The sequence below is a fragment of the Anolis carolinensis genome, chromosome 4 (assembly GCF_035594765.1).
Source record: "Anolis carolinensis isolate JA03-04 chromosome 4, rAnoCar3.1.pri, whole genome shotgun sequence".
Classification (NCBI taxonomy): domain Eukaryota; kingdom Metazoa; phylum Chordata; class Lepidosauria; order Squamata; family Dactyloidae; genus Anolis; species Anolis carolinensis.
The window spans coordinates 173,772,206-173,789,014 of NC_085844.1; the positions used below are offsets into that span (position 1 = coordinate 173,772,206).

A 16,809-nucleotide genomic window follows, 5' to 3' on the forward strand; every position below is an offset into this window, starting at 1 on the left:
AAAAGTAATGGAGTGAAGATCTGCACACCTAGTTATATAATAGTCACATCTGCCATATGATCTATTTATTTATTTATTTACAGTATTTATATTCCATCCCTCTCATCCTGAAGGGGATTCAGGGCAGATCACAGAACATTCATATGCGGCAAACATTCAATGCCATTTTTATACACAGACAATTGAACATATAGGCTTTCCGATTTTCAGCTTCTTGGAGGCTTGTGCTTGGTTCTGGTCACGGGGAGAGGGGGTGTTGTTGCTCCTTTGTTCGTAACTTGGTTCGTAATTTCTTCCTTTTTGATTGAATTGTCAGCATTTCCTTATGGATGCCTTAATACCTCCCCGCTTTTAAGCCATCCCTATTTATCTACTCACATTTTATTTTCGAACTGCTAGATAAGCGGAAGCTGGGCTAAAGATCAGGACCCGGATTTCAAACAGTCAACCTCTTGACTGACAAGATTTATTGCAGCTGTTGGTTTAACTTGTTGTGCTAAAGCCCGGCCCTAAAAGTTATTTTAACAGATTTATCACTTATTAGTGAGTACCATTAGCAAGAACAGCTAACACCATTGTTTTTGTATAGGTTTAATTCCCAAGTAGTATAAGAATTTCTTGTTCTGAAATATGATTTTTTTTAAAAAAAAAATTATTTCCCAGAGAATTTTTACTGATTATTTCTAGGGTTATATACCCTAAGCCATTACACTGTTAAAATTCAGCATTCTCTGTTCAAGAATAGCAATACTATATATCATTTGTTTTGATTAAATGATTTGGCATTCCTTGTTAAAATATTAATTTTGTAAGCCATATTTGAACTGCAGTACTTTGCCTGCAGCACTTCAACCAGAAGAAGCAGTCTAATTTCAGTCAGAATGAACAATGCCTTAGGAATCATATCATGTTAGCTTCCTGTACAAGTGATGTACAAAAATGCAGTAAAAAGTGTAGAGCATAATATAATATTAGTACTATGCACTGTTTAATGAACATGTTTTTCATACTCTGCTACTCCAGGTGTTTTGAACTTCAGCTCCCAGAAATCCCAGCCAGCTTACCAGCTGTTAGGAATTGTGGGAGCAGAAGTCCAAAACTTCTGGAGTAGCAGTGTTTAAGAAACTCTGAACTAAATGTTGATTAAGGAAAAGAAAATGAAAAAATTAAAATAGTTAATCAATAAATTAATAACACCTGGAAGCAAGTTACACTTGGAAGAATCGCTGTTTGTTTTAACTACAAGGTGAGGGCAGCACAGTGTTAGAAAAACGTTTTCAAAGACTTTTTCCACTGCTTTTACAGCAGAAAGCTAGGGGAAGGGATTCATAAACTAACTCAAAGGAATTCTGCCTGTTTTGAAGTAAGTTGGTATACCAAGTATTTAATTGTAATTTCAGCTTTGAGATTCAGATTAGAGAAAAAGAAATGAAACTGAATGCCAAACCTAATTTACATGAAAGAGAGAAGGATCCAAAATCAGCTTTTGCATTAAGTTCTGCCCATGAAGTCCTTGGATCTTTATGCCGTGGGACTACAGCCGCAGCAGAGATTTTCCAATATGCCGTCTTACTTTAATTGAAATAAAGAGTTATTATAACCCAATGTGACAAGCTCCTAGAGAGAGAGACTGTAGAAACGACCACCTCTGGATAATATAAAAATGGCATTTTAAAAGGCACTTTCAAACTCTTTATTCTCTCTTTGGAGGTGTCCTTCTGGAAATGAAGGGTTCTTTTTTTTTCAATTAGCAAACTAGAGCAAAGACATGTACAAATTCATAGAATTAACTTTACTACAGGAAAATATGATGATGAGTCACAAAGGCCACAATCCAGTATCCATTGGTCTACTCTGGAATTTTTATCCATTATTGCAGAACATCCTACAATGGGTTTTGATAATTAATTTAATTCCCTGACTCTTCTAATATGTTGATGTGTTTTGCAAAATATGCACACAGTCCTATTAAATGTAGTAGGATTTTCTTCCAAGTAAGTATATTTGCATGTGGAAAACTAAAATTCAGAAACCATACGTTTCAAAACCTGGTGCAGCAATAGACATGAAAGAATTTGACCAATGGAATGGCCCAGACCTTGCTCTTGGATTACATGATGCTGATGGTTTTAATTGTGTTTTATTGTAAATTAATGTGTATTTAAATGACTTTTCTGTAATTCTTTGCAATTATTTTAAATGGCATTGAATTATTGCCATATTGTAGGCCACCCTGAGTCCTCTCCAGGGTGAGAAGGGTGGACTAAAAATATAGTAAATAAATAAATAAATACTGTGGAGTACCATGAACCATATTTCGCTCACCCATGATCTAGGCCAGACCTAAGATTTCAGCAGGTGTTGGTTGTCTGTCATGCAAATAGCTCCTGCTAAAATTCCCACCTTTATGTGATCACTGAAGGTATTGGAGCCTTGTTCTTTATTCTGCTTGGCAGCCCCATGTATAACAAATATAACACATTCGTTTTCATTTTGTATCATTATTTATACTGTATTACATATTGAGTTATCTGTCTCCTCCATGAAGAGAATGCCTCCTGTATTAAATTTACATTCTTGAGTTTAAAGTTTAAGCATATTTCTAGGGGATAGGCCAGAATACATGATACCCTATTAATTAAGCTCCTTGGTCGTTTCAGTATAATAGCTCTTGACTACTGACTTATATGAAAATGTCAGGCCTATTTACCTGATAATTTATGTTGTGTAAACAAGCCAATTCATTTGCATCTCATTTGTCACTGTGCTATTTCCAGTGTGTTCTTAATCTGGAGAAAATTCCTTCATGAAATTCTTGTGTGAGTCCTCACCAAAGTAGAGTTGGTTCTAATGGAAGATGCGCAAGGGTTAAAGATTTATTTTTCATTTACAGTTAAGCCATGATTTTAAAGCCAGTTATCTGAAATGAAGCCCATTCTTATTTGGAGAATGGTCCAAGGTTCGGATTCCCTTTTATCTTCCATAGTTGCCTTCCCAGAGAGAAATTCTGTTGCCTGTTGTGAGGCAAAACTGAATGAATGACTCCAGGTCACACAGATTCAATGGTGGACTATTAGTTTCTAGTCACACAGTGCTTTGCTAATTTTTGAGAGAATAAACAGTCTCTTCTCAAGAAAGAGTTCAATCATGGCCACACTTAGAAGTCTTGCTTTCTGGTGCATTTTGTAGTCAGTTCTTCTATCAAATTCCAAATTGGCATCCTGCTCTTTGTTCACTTTTTCTCTCTCTCTCTCCATGCTATCTCATTCAATTTGTTCTCTTTTATTTGCTCACAAGCCATGCAATCGTTGTGGTCTCAGCTAGGGTTTGTGCCTAAAATAATAAAGTACTATTTTCCTTGGAATGAAAGCTACAAGTTAGTTCCCCCCCCCTTGTAACTAGAATCTCTTCCTCTAGCATTTCAAGAACTTCAGAGAGAAAAACATATCAAAGTTTCAGAACCTTTATTCATTCTTCATAATAGCATTGAACATTGTCACAATATGTATTTTAGGCAGTAATAAGCTATTTGTGCTTGATTTGCGCTCAGTACATTTGTGCACACACATCAAGTAATGAGAAAGTCTACACACTTCAATATATTATGCAGCCTGAACCTGAGATTATGCAACTTTTTGTATCCCAGATGATGTAATATTCAGAAAACGAATAGGAAATGTAAAACAAGAAATACAAATTTGACTCCTTTTTCACAGTCAGAAAGCAATTTTCTCACAAGGGCATTTAATGTTCTGTGCCAGGTGTATTGTGTACACAAACATACATTTTTGTACAAAATAATAAAATGATTAAATAATAATGTAATAATGATATGTTATCAAGACATCCTTTTTTTAAAAAATGAGTAATACATTGGAGGGTATTAACACCTTTCTTGTTTTTGCACACAAAATATGTTCCAAACTCTGTCAATTCTCAAATGCTATCAATATTGGATTAATAAGGAGGTAGACAGTACCTAGTGCCTGGATATTGTCAAAGTGATTTGCATAAATGTAGCTGAGCTACAGTTTTGACAATTGTGCTCTGTGTGTATATAGACCAGCATATTCCTAATTAGTGTTCCATAATATCCTGCAGTTCATTTATTTTATTTCTTCTCATGATAAAGCAATATTACATATAATGCCAGATTCAAACCACAGTGCATTATGTATCCAGTATATGACCTTGTGTGAAGCATCATTGCATCTGTTTTGTGTCTTGCATACCAGAGGAGCGCTGCTAGTGAATAAATGCCATTTTTGGTTTTATTATGTAGATAACCAAAAAGAGTTAGGAGAATTTCTTGTATCAAGTTTACTTTTGAATTTTTAATTCAAAAATAACACCAGAAAAGCACAGGAAGTTTAAAATGTTTAGCTTTTTTTTACAGAAATTATTCATTGTACCTGTATCTTTTAACATGGTCTAATTATTTTTCTCTTGTTGATTTCATTTAATCATTATTCTCGGTCTCTATGATACTTTGCAGGTGCATATTAGAATGATAAATAAAGACCCAGAAGTATAAATAAACAAGGACTACAGTCTATTAATTTACTCAGAACAAGATCTGTCACTGTATCAGTATGAAGCCAAGCTCTAATGACATCCAGAGGTGTCACTTACTTAGAAATAGAAAATACAAATGGCCACCGTAGTTTCTGGATAAAGCCTAGTTATTCATTACTTTTCCCAACAACAACACATTTTTAATCATTGAGACAGATTATTCTGCATCATCACCAACTTCCAGGCCCACAAATGGATGGAGTGTTGGAAAGGAAAATGTGTGTGGAAACTAGAAAAAATAGCCAAAGTAATTTAAAACATATTTGTAGTTACTTGTTTGATTGCCTATAGCAAGTAAGAAGAGTCTCCAGGAAGTAAATAAGAAGAGGCTTTGACATGTGTGACCAAAGCAAGCATACATAGACAACTGACTAATGTTTTTCATGCATGGACTGCTGGTGTTTGTGAACTTACCAAGACTAGTCTAAAATGGTTTAAAACCTTCCCAGTTTAAGGAAATCCACCCTTGATTATTTTTTCTTCTCTTGTACATTTTGGTAATAGTTGTTACACCAACAACATATGCTCAGAGGGAACAGATGGCTTTTTATGTTGGTGGGACAGATGCCATGGACTTAACTGATGGATATTGTATTAGGGAAAGACAAACTAAATGTGGCATTTCCTCTGAGTTGCATGCTGTATGGCCCAACATGCAAACCAGATTGATTTTACTGCATGTAGCTAGTCTACACACACTTGGATATCACTGCTATAATGATCTTATCCCACAGAATCCTAGGAATTGTAGTTTGATCAACAACTGAGAACTCTGCTAGAGATCTGTAGTGCATCCTCTGAACTACAGCACTATAACCCTCTCTAGGAACATCACTAAAATAAAAATCCTAGGGTTCTCTAGGAATGTCTATGGGAGTGTCTTGTAAGTGATCTAATGTAGATAAACCCATCATTTGGTTTTATTTTCACTTGGGTTCTGGTTCCGGAACTCTTTTTCATAAGAAGCCTGCAAACTTTTAACCTTCTGAAGCTGCAACAAGTTTCTGTGATCTTTATTGGAGGGCTTTCTCTTGGTCCTACCACTGCCATAGGACTGCTTAGTGAAGACATAGAAAAAGCTATGGAACTGCTTCGCAAGGAAGACTCAGTTGTCTTTCTATTTTTTTACTGGCAGGCAAAATCTTTGTATTGAAAGAGGCCTTCAGGTTGGAGAGTATGGTCTTCAGTATGTGTACCATATCTTTAAATGTGTGTTTAAGGTTTTTACATTAATATTTTAATTTGATTAGTTGCTTAATTTTTCAAAAACCCTTTTCTGCTTTAGTTTGGCTGATATTGTAACCTGCTTTGGGATGAATAAAGAACAAACAAATAAAAGCCCTTATCTGATATACTAAACTGGAAAGACAGAATGACTTATATGCCAGGTGTCAATTTATTTCCTTTATCATCCTTATTGCAGTTTGGATAGTGTTTTCTATAGTCAAGGAAATTTTTTAAATAGAGGATTAGAAAAGGATTTGATGGAGATAATTCTACTCAACAGTTACCTGTGACCATATGGCTACTTGGTTTCACTTAAACCCCAGTATGAAGTGCCTGCCAAGTCAACCAAAGAAGATGATGATGACAGTTATCTCTTTTAAAGTAAACTCCATATGCTGAAATCTCTTCAACGGATGTGAAGATGATCTGACCTAACTAACTTTTGAACCAGTAGCCCCAGGGAATCTTAAGCATTTGAACTTTACAGCCGCATTTTTTATTCAAAAATAAGATGGCTCCAACTGCTTGTTCTCTACTTAATCCTTGAAAATCTAGGAGGATACAATTTGTCATAGCTGTTCAGGGGGTGACTTTATATGTGCCATAGCAGCATGACTCTCTGCATCAAAGTGCCATCTTTAGCTGAGGAATGGACAGTATTTTTCTGCCTCATCTGTATTTCATTGCATCAGAAAAGTCAAAGGTTACTCTCAGAACCAACACATGTATTGTTAAATGCTGAGAGAGCTTGAGGGGAATAACACTTTTAAAAAAATCTCTCAAGCTGTATTAAGAATACCTTGCAGGGGCCTCATGCTATAGATACAAGGGACTCGGAGCAGCTTACATGGGGACAAGCCTGGTCAGACATAATTAAAATATAGTAAATACAGTAAAATTTAGAAAAACATCATAGAACAACATAAAACAACCATTACAAACAGCCAATAGCCTGACATTTAGTTAATCAATACTAAACTCAAACGGGCAGGGTCTGGGGCAATACAATCCATATTATGCAATATATTCCGCTGGTCCAATCTGTAAACCAGCTGGTTATGTGTTAGGGGCCTCCATTAGTAGCTCTAGCAAGCAAAATTCCATGTTTATGCCCACACTTTTATTATAGCTAACAAACTAAAAATGCCATTAGCACATCCAAGGTTGTAGATGCCCAGTAAAGTTGCTGTGTAAGCTATTTTTAGAAGACCTGAAAGCCACAGGGCATTCATTTCTGAGAACCCAACTACTGCAGTTCTTTTCAAAATACACTGCAAACAGTGACACTGAAATCGTTAGATTGTGCCTGTAGATATGCCTGAGGAATGAATTGACATTACATTTTTTAGGAAGAATTTTTTTAAAAGTTTGAAAGCCAGCAGATGCATAGGCTTTTCTTTGAAACACCTAGAAATCAGTCAATGGTTAGAATCTTGGTCTTGGAATTTTGTGCCTTTATTTACTATTTACATGTTGTGTGTATGTGTTTACCTGTACCTTTCTAAAGTGATTATATACACAATATTTTTATAATTTTGTGCATGAAACAAAATGTACATTGAACCATCAAAAAGGTGTCACGATTTTAGCTAACATAGATTTTGGATTTGAGGGTACTTCTGATTTATGGGTAAGCGATGCTCACCTTGAACAAGAGGCAGATATGACATGGAAAGAACAGGGACAGGTTTTATATAATATCCACAAAGAGCACTTCAATGTGCAAATGCTATATTCAAAATGGAAAATATGCAGATATGAGATTAAACAACCAGCTCAGGTAAGTTTTGCATAGCAAAGAATAGAATTTAAACGTTCTAGTGACCACTTGGAGACCTCTTCTAAAATGCATCGTAGCATGACTTTTTCTTTCACCTGTCTCCATTTTCTTTTAACTTCTATTTTAGTGACCAGAGATATGTAACTGTGCTTTTTGAAAATACTAAGTATAGCTGCCGAGACAGTTTTGTCTGTTTTTTTTCCATCTTCCTATTTTGCTCTGCATGTCTGCACAGTTAGGGATTTTGAAGGCAGCTGATGTTTACCTTGCCAGTTGGAGGCAAGCACACTTAGCTACAGTAGGAATAGCAATAATAGAATCCCAAGCTCAAGCTCTTTAGTAAAAAGCAACACAGCTTTCTACCGAAATTGTGTTTCAATTGAATAAGAAATTCTGTATTTCTCCAGTTCCCTTTTGCTACCTTCCCAATGGCAGTGCTGTTTTTTTAAAAATGCCTAGCTAGACAAAAGACGAAGAAGAAAATTGGGACTGAGGAGATGTGCAAAGATTCTGTAAAAAGGATCTTCACTGTCAGAGGCTTTGTTAACCGAGACATGCCTTCTATAACAGAGATAGTATTTTATTCATAAGTGAATTGCATTAATACAAGGTTTTCTTTTTCTTTGTAAGGATAGAAGATGCTGTTAATAAAAATAGATTAGAAGTCTTGAACAATTGGCCAAAGCTAATTCAAACACTTCTGGCATCTCAATGGACAGTCTGTCATTCCTTTTTATAGTAATGAGAAAACGGGTGTGGTAGAAGTGATGCATAAATCAAAGCTGCATTATACATGACTGATGGCAAGCTCTAAGGGCAAATTTACATTTAAAGTTTCATAACTATAATCTTTGCTTCATGTACAAATAGTATTGAGTATGACTGTTCTCTTTGATTTTGATATAGCAGCTTTTCTAGTTTTGTTCTTGGGAGCACGACTGTTGAAACTCATTTCCTTTTTTCTCATTGTCACCTTAATTTTGTGTTCCGCTTCCAGGAAATAAAATTTCTCATTAAAAAAACCAGTGGAATGCTCTTATAGCTGTGATGGCATAAAAACTAACCTTGTTATTGGAGGTGATTGCTAGCCTTTCTAAGTATTTAATTGATCATCTTGATTGATTTCACCAGGACTGGAAGCAGAAGAAATTAAATAGCAGTATATACATATGAGGGAGGGGGCAACAGTAAAGATAAGGGATTAATGGTTTTATGACACACTCTTAGCAATTTGGGTAAAATGAGAAAATCAAGAGATCTTTGAGTGCCATATATAGAGTCCACTATGGGCAGAGGCCAAAATGAAATTAACAGTCATGTTTCTATAAAATAGTTTCAGTTGCATCTGTGAACACGTTTTGTCTGTGGAAATGTCTTCAAAACATCTACAAATGTTGAAATAGTTTATAACATAGTAAGATACAGTGAGATAAAACTGGAATATTATATCTATTCTTCTTTCTACTATGGGACCAGAAGGATTTGAAAGACTCTTGGCTGAAAGCTCTCTTCAAAAACTAAGATAAATCTCAGTTTATTTCCACCTAACATTAACTAAATGTAATAAGCTTCCTTTGGTCTTTTTTATTCATGTGGGCCTTTTTGTGTTTAGATGTCCATCCCAGCAAGCACTAAACTGATGCTTTAATGTTTATTTTCTTCTTTGAATCTGGAGTCAGCTAGAAAGAAAGAAAAACTGGCCTGAATTTTTAAACAAATTAAGTGTCTTGGTGCCTTCCTCATCACATAATTGTTGTACCTGCCATAATACTAGACAACTTGAAAGGTCATGCTATCTTTCCCCAGGGAGATCAGACAAGTTCCAACTCTTTTGGGCTTTAGAAGAGCCCTAAAAACATGGCTATGTGCCCAGGCTTTTAAGGAATAAACAATAAAGATGACACAGACTGACCTATGGATAAGGCACGAGGTTTTCGGATGAACGGATCTGAGCATATATATTTTTAAAATTTATATACTGCAATTTTATATTATATTTAATTGTTTTAACTGATTTTATGTATTGTTGATTGTTTTTGTATAGGCATCTAATTGTGTCAGTGTTGTAAGACGCCCTGAGTCCCTTCGAGTGAGAAGTGCAGGATATAAATATTGGAAATAAAATAATTTGGAAATTTTTCAGTGGATTTAACAAAAATATTTCCCACCTTTGCATTTTGTTCTTATTTGTGGACCACACTAGGAATAAAAAGAATATTCCTTATTATTTCTACTCAGAAAAATAAGATCAGCAAGAAATCCTGTGCAATTTTCTCCCTGTATTCAAAAATTCACAAGTGTTTCAGTGGAATTATTCTGCTTGGAAAGCCAAATTGCAGCAAATTTCTATACCAAAAACAGATTCCCTGCACAAACAAAAAAAAAACCTACATTTTCCCACAAAACCACTTTTTTGTACAAATACAAATTCCTTTTCTGCACTACAGGATGATTGAATGCAGGTAGAATACTTTAGAAGTTTATTTTCTCCCAGTGTTGGGAGAAAACTACTGTAATAATTCATTCTTGCATGCAAGGACCAAATAGTCAGGAATTTGCAACCCTGGAGTATCATGCTACTTTGAAAAAATAAGATAGTCAGGATTGATGGTTATTCATTCATACTGTTGGTCACAGAAACAGAGCTGAATTCAGTGTTGGTTTACATGAAACTCATTTAAATTTATAACTACTGAGGGTGCTTTCAGACATACATAAAATACGGGCAAAAACAGGTTAGACTAACCCATTTTCACCTCCATTGGAGTCTCCACCCCCTCCCACAATCCTGGGTTTTCCATCCCAAAGTGGCTATAAGCTCTCCCCAGTCAACCAAAGGTTGACCCAGGAGGGCATCCAGCTCCTCTCCAGCCCCGCATTTCCTCCCCCAAAACTTACTCCATGGCTTGTCAGGCATGGAGAGCCTCTCCAAAGAGCCATGGAGTTACTTCAGAATGACGCTGGAAGACAGGGAGGGGGAGAGGGAAAAATCCCCCACCCCCCCAGCATTATTCTGAAGTGATGCCACAGCTCTCTGTAGAGGCCCACCATGCCTGGCAGGACTGTGGGGTAAGTTTTGGGGGAGGGAATGGGGGGCTGGGAGCGAAAGGGCTTTTGAAAGCCTGAAGATGCGATATGGCTGTGGGAACTCAATCCCGGGGGTGAGTCCCCGCAGGCCCAATACCCCATTAGGCCCAGTCCTTTCAGGAAGGCCCGGATCTAATGGGGTATCTAATTAAGTAGGAAACCTTTGTTTGTTCTGAATTAATTCATTTTTACCAAGGGCATCATTTGGCAAAAACCCAGACAGGTTCTAATTTTGGGCCTGTCTGGATGGGCCCTTAGTTGCCACTCACATAAATATTAACCATCAAACTCCTTGATTGTAATGAAACTTGGATTTAGGCTAGAAAAGTATATTTTTGTGTTTCCTTTAAGGCATTTTGTGAATCACAACCTACATGATGGGTGCAGAAGATGTGAGAGAAAATCAAGAGTACGAGTGTTGTGCAGTTGTGTTTCAAATACTGCAGATACATTCCACCTTAGTTTCAGAGCATCCATGAGCTACGATAAAGCTTTTCTCCATTAAAAGAAAATCATTTTTGGATTGGGGAGATCAGTTTGAAAATATGTTTTTCTTTCTTTTTACAGCAAAGCCGTTTGTAACCTTTATGTTTGATATCTATAGCATCATAATTCAGGTTTTCCGCGTTCTTTTCACTGTGGATTGTTTACTTCAGTTGTTGTGAATGAGCCTTCTGGGGTCAATGATACTACTGATAGTAGCAGGAAGAGAAGAAAGACTCCTCGGGAGCAAGACTCATTTGCGGAGTTACAGAGAAAGAGGCTTAAAGAGATATTTGAGGAATCAACAGATGAGGATTCATTTGAGGGTTTTGAAGGGGATGAGGGGCTTGAAATGGATGTTGGGGATGTGGCACGGGCTGAAGAGGATGGCATGGAGTGGACACGCGCTCCAGAGGATTGTGATGAGGAGACTGGGCTCACTGGTGATGGGGACGCTGAGGAAATGTGGGGTCCTTCAGGATTGGACCCAAGGTGGTCTAATTGGAGGAGTGGGGATAGTTCCACAGCTGAGGGTAGGTCTGGGCGTCGGCAGGGTGGTTTCAGCTCAGATGAGGAAAGGGAACAACCTGTGGGAAGGGCGATGGCCAGCTCAAGTTCTGAAGACGAATTGTAAATAAATTGTGGGCATTTGGCCATTGGGCCCTTGCGTGTGGCAAGGTGGTTGTTGGGCGCCATTGGGTTTCATGTTCGTGTTCCTGAAGACTGTCTTGAGACTGTGCAACCGAAGTAAGTTTATTCTGGGTTACTTCTACGACGGGGGTTGGAACTGTGTGGGTTTTCTTTAGACTGCGTTGTGATTACTGTCTGCATTAGTTCGCCTCCGTCGTTTGGGCTACTTGTGTCAACCCATTGACGAGGATTTTGCTGTGATGACTTCTCATCTTGGACCTTGGACTGGACATCGTTTTGGCATTACTCTTCGCTCCCTATTCCGGCTTGGCTTCGTTCTCAACCCTGTAACTACTCTCCATTATCGACCGCTGGCTTCGTTCCTGACTCTGCAATTACTCTTCGCTCCCAATTCCAGTTTGGCTCCTGGTTCTGCAGTTACGCTCCGTTACCGACCGCTGGCTTCGTTCCTGACTCTGCAATTACTCTTCACTCCCAGTTCCGGTTTGACTCCTGGTTCTGAAATTACGTTCTGTTACTGACCACTGGCTTGGCTTCTGACCCTGCAGTAACTCTTTGCCCATCGTTACTTTGTTTCCGGCACCGGTTTGTTTGCGCTGCCTCCAGCGGCAAAGTTTGGCCCGGTTTGGGACATTGTTTGTTTTGAGCCTTAAAACACTATTTTGTAACCCAGTTGGGATTCTGTTTATTTTGGACCCCTGGGAATTCGGCCCGTAGTTTGTTTTGCCTTCTCCAAGTTATCCTGCAATTATGAGCTGAATTTAAGCAGTTTTGTTTTAATCCGGATGATATAATCCAGATTATACTCCAGTTTGGTTTTTGGAGTTTTTTTCAGTTTAAATGTCTTTTTCACACTGAAGTTGAAGTGTCGCAAGCTCCTGTGTTTGTTTTAAGAGCTTTTTTGAGTTGTTTATACAATAAACTGTATTTTCATCCATTGGCTGGCGTCTGACCTTGACATCAGTTGAGAGTATATTGTGCAGGTTGAAAATAGGATTATAAACAAATTATTTTCTAATCTCAGTGGTATTTAATATTGTCCTGCAGACATCCCAACTTTTTTTAAAAAAATTGGGAAATGGCCTGGGAACATATTGTGCAGCACATACAGAAAAAGAAGCTGAATTGGAATATATATTAGTCTAAGAATGTAACTATAAGCAGTAGATTATTTGAATGTGAAGAGTTGTATGTGAAGAATTGAGCCTGAACTATATTTCCAGGTAAGTCAAATAGAGGAGTTGCCACTTTATCCATTTGGGAATTTCATTGTGACATATCAAATGCCAGGCGCAGGCAAGGTTATAAAATTTATTGTACAATGAAAGTGTTGGAATTAATGGATCATTTTGCAAGGATATGTCCATTCCATCATTCACATTAAATATGCATACTTTTGACTTCTAAAATGTATTCTAAGGTTAACTCTTTGGAAAGTTTACTGCTTGTAGTGCTTAGGATATATTTGTTTGGTACTCCATTTACAGGTTTTAAGGCAGCCGAGCTCAAAGTAGGGAGGGACCATAATGCTAATTAACTACCCTGCCCCTCACATCCCCATTGATCCTGCAATGAGCTGGAAAGTTTACACATCATTTGCTGAACCTTTTACTCAATGTGAAAGCTCATACTCTTATTCAAACAAACACAAATAGGATTGTTCTACACCAGGCATGGGCAAACTTTGATTCTCCAGGTGTTTTGGACTTCAACCCCCACAATTCCTAACACCTTACCAGTTGCTAGGAATTGTGGGAGTTGAAATCCAAAACACTGGGAGGGCCGAAGTTTGCTCATGCCTGTTCTACACTGACAAGTAAAGCAGACTTCGCAGCCTGACAGGAATTTCCTGAGCTGCCTCAGTGGTAACAGAGTCCCTACTGCCCAGCCATGCCAGACCCAGTTTGATGTCACTGCCCCCCCCCCGCCCCGCATCAGACCTATGTTTCTACTAAGTGCAGCAGTAAAGTGGTCACCTACCTGATCCCAGTGGCGTTTTCTTCTATGTCTTCCAAAGAAGAATGGTAGGAGGGAGGGAAGCTATCTTGGTGAGTCACATGATATAGAAGAATGAAGGGGGATTTCCAAACATCAGCAAAGAGAGCATGGAATCAATATTCCACTTAGGAACCAGTTACAGCTGTCTGGATTTCTCTAATTTAGGGGAGAATCTGAATCCTGATGAGGAATTCAGGCTTTCCTGACGAGTTAGAAAATCTGGTGGGTTGGATTAACCTGGAGAAACCATTAAGTAGCTTTTCCCAGGTTAAGCTGGATCAGTCCCCATGTGTTATATAGCTAGCCACCTGTGGCTGATCTGATCTCACACTGATCTAAGTGGTCAGTGTAGATGTGCTTATAGACTCCTCTCTCTGTCTCACATCAGCAGGCTGAATGCTTACATATCTTCCCCAATACTGTTCACTGGCCTTTTCACCTTTCTGTGTACCATAAAATAAGGAATTTTGTAGTGATTAGCATGATTTGAAAGATAATGCCTTGTGTACTGACACACAGTGAGACAAATTTTACCTTATCTTTAGTACCCCTAGATTTTCTATTAGTCAAGAAATCATTGCAAACATTTCTCATCAAATGAAAAAGTACATTAATAGATACACTATACAGTGAGAGATGTGCACAGTACCACATCGCTCCCAGACAACCAGAGAACAGATATTGGGGTTTAAAGTGACTTGAAGAGATTCATTGGGTAGGTAATGTTTAGGGCTAGCAACTTATACATCACAGTAAGAATGTGTGCCTGCTCTCTTCTTGTAGTACTCAGTTCCAAGTCTTGGATCAAAGTCCTAAGATTAAGAATGAATAAGGGCTTAAAAATCAGTCATAAGACAGTAAGAAAAAGGAAACAACAATATCAGCTGAATTATTCATGCCTATTTCTGCGTACTTTTCAAACTAATACTTAAAATAATTTTTAGAATGCAAAATTACAGCTATAACACATTTCTTTTAAGCTTTCATATCAGAACTAGAATAAAGCATTTTATGCTATTTTATGTCTATCAGTGTGTAATACACATAAACCTAACAAACAGAATGCTATTTATCTACATAAAGCCAATTAATCATGATAAACCAGAAGGTACTATCACAGAAAACATTATGATTTGAGTAATATCTGCCATACTTGTTTTTTCAGTATTACAGATTTCTTCAGTCAGGTCTACCATGTAAAACAATTAAAGATAGTTAGGTCATGTAAAATTGATTGATAAGTCATTTAGTAACCGATTTAGAGATCAAGTGCCTTATACATCAACCCTCATGTGTCCTAGCTTAGCTCAGCTTTTATAAGTTAAGGGCAGTCACAACATAATGGAGCCATAGTAGCTTTGTTCTGGTTTATTTAAGAGCAAGGTATCAGTAGAACGACCCCAACTACACTGCCATATAATGCAGTTTAACTGTACCGAACTGCATTATATGACAGTGTAGTCTCATATAATGCACTTCAATGCAGTTGAACTGCATTATGAAAATGTATTATATGGCAGTGTAGATGGGGCTAACCTTGGATGGTTTGGTGCTTTTGAGGACAGTTCAAGAGCTCAAAAATAAAACAGGTAGAGGACCAGTCCAGATTATGCAATATAAAGTTATAGGAGCTTGTAAGGTTGGATGTACAAGAGCAGTCAAACAGTTCTCGTTAAACCTTTTTTCCCCAGCTTTGTTTTTCAAAGAAAATTCTAACATTCTGAGAATGATTTTATCCATTGGATATCAAACAAGGGTAGTGATCATGAACTATATAGCATAACTGTATACTATATAGGCATACTAAGGGTTATGAAATCTGTATCATATCTATATATAAAAAAGAAAGCTTATTCTTTGACAGGATTTTGATGTCAGTAGTGTTCAGTCCTAAACTATGCGTAAGACAATGGCTCTTAAAATGCTTAATTGAATTTTTAACTGATGCCAAAGTATTACCTTGCAAACTACTAGACTATTAATTAGTTAATAGCCTAGTAGATTACATGGTAATACTTTAGCATCATCAGCCATTAGAAATGCAGTGATTTTCTAACATTAATGAGGGTTCCCCAATAAACTGAAATTTTTCCATCTGCTCTCTCTGCACTGTAGGTGATATTTTTCCATGGTAGACTAACATTTATATCTCCTTCCACAAGTAAGGTGCCTGATCATAGTTCACATTATGTTCAAATATTGTTTTGCAATCAATGAAAGAGTGTCAGTGACTTGATTTAATAGGAATCTGAAATAACATTGATCATAATATACATTTGAGGGAGAGGAATAATTAATTTTACCATTAGAGGGAAAGTGTGCAATCTGAACACAGAAAGACCTTATCAATATGCTAATAACACATTATTAATATACTGGAGAACATCAAATTATCATGAAGACTGGGTATCCAGTACAACAAAATTAACTTACTGTAGCAGGAGTTATTGGCAAGATGGCATAATGTATTTTTGACTGGATGTAAGTGGGATTATATGAATAATATACTTCTGTGTTTATTAATGATATGAAGAGTTTTGACCTAATAGACAGCAAGATGAGTGTAGTTGCTGATCTCTAGTACAGGGTGAATGAATGGGACTTCAGCACTTATGTAAGTCCCATTAATTCAGCACTTTTGCTTTGTTGTTTATTCGTTCAGTCTCGTCCGACTCCTCATGACCTCATGGACCAGCTCACGCCTGAGCTTCCTGTCGGTTGTCGCCGCCCCCAGTTCCTTCAAGGTCAAGCCAGTCACTTCAAGGATACCATCCATCCATCTTGCCCTTAGTCGGCCTCTCTTCCTTTTTCCTTCCATTTTCCCCAGCAGTATAACTATTGCTTTAGTTAGCACTTAGCCCCTACTCTTCATCTCTCGAGGAAATGAAGCACATTTGTTCCTATCACATAATTTGATAACAATGTTCTTTTCACAATTGTATAGTAATGAATGGTTACTATAGTAGTCAAATGATTGTTTCATATAAACAAAGTTAGTTAGTAATGGC

At 37.3% G+C, this 16,809-nt stretch overlaps 1 protein-coding gene and 1 long non-coding RNA gene across 18 annotated transcripts in view; one reads left to right on the plus strand and one right to left on the minus strand.

The window, feature by feature from the left end:
• LOC103278667 (uncharacterized) overlaps window positions 1–14,208 on the minus strand; it is a 47,629-nt gene extending 33,421 nt beyond the window's left edge. Inside the window, exon 1 of the long non-coding RNA XR_010005766.1 lies at window positions 13,784–14,208. This is a non-coding gene — a long non-coding RNA (uncharacterized LOC103278667). The remainder of the gene's footprint in view (window positions 1–13,783) is intronic.
• dab1 (DAB adaptor protein 1) overlaps window positions 1–16,809 on the plus strand; it is an 861,244-nt gene that overhangs the window by 784,268 nt on the left and 60,167 nt on the right. The window lies entirely within an intron of this gene.